This window comes from Merops nubicus, unplaced genomic scaffold (genome assembly GCF_000691845.1).
Source record: "Merops nubicus isolate BGI_N331 unplaced genomic scaffold, ASM69184v1 scaffold14383, whole genome shotgun sequence".
NCBI classification, from domain to species: Eukaryota; Metazoa; Chordata; class Aves; order Coraciiformes; family Meropidae; genus Merops; species Merops nubicus.
In genome coordinates this window covers 5,646-6,336 of record NW_008599688.1, presented here as the reverse complement: position 1 = coordinate 6,336, position 691 = coordinate 5,646, and the positions used below count along the sequence as shown (strand labels likewise).

Genomic DNA, 691 nt, shown 5'->3' with positions numbered 1-691 from the left:
ATCCCTTCGCCCAGCATGGGGAAGGGCTGGTCCTCACCCTGGCTGGCTCACAGGGAGGCACACACGTGTTGCAGGACCTGTGCTGTTAAATCTTTAAGGGATGACAGCAGCAGAGCAGGATCCCTGCAACGCCACGAGCCAATTAAGCCACCCCACATATTTACAAATCTTTCTTCATCTCTGGGAACTTTTGTGCTAAACAAGTCATTTAAAACACTGTTTTGCAGCAGCAACAAAGCAGCAGGCTCATGAGATCTGACAGATGCACTCAGCCTCCCGGAATGGGGGACTGTGATTAATTCTGACAGAAGAAAGACAGGAGATGGCTGGGTCCTAAATCTGGCACCACGTTAAGCTCCATTACCCTACGCCTAAAAAAGAACTAATGGCCTAGGGTTTGCTCTCTGAAAACACTATTTGGGTTAGCATCAAGGCACCCAAAAAATTCCAAGAGGTTCAACTTTCTTCCTCTGGCCCTGCAGCCCACTATTGTTACCAATCGCCTCTGAAAGGAAGGAAGGAGAAGACTTGCTTTCTATCTAAGGCATGCTTAAAATATCACCTGCCATTTTCTGCCCCAAATCCATCATCTCACAATCTTCCCTCCTCGTATTTGCTGCTCATTAACCAGAGGAACATAAAACAGGAGCTGGAAAACTTTACAATCAACTTTCTTTGAGCGACTAAAATT

General features: G+C 46.5%; 1 protein-coding gene across 1 annotated transcript in view; it reads right to left on the bottom strand.

Annotated features, from left to right (window-relative positions):
* LOC103770227 (collagen alpha-1(V) chain) overlaps positions 1–691 on the bottom strand; it is a 34,174-nt gene that overhangs the window by 28,078 nt on the left and 5,405 nt on the right. The window lies entirely within an intron of this gene.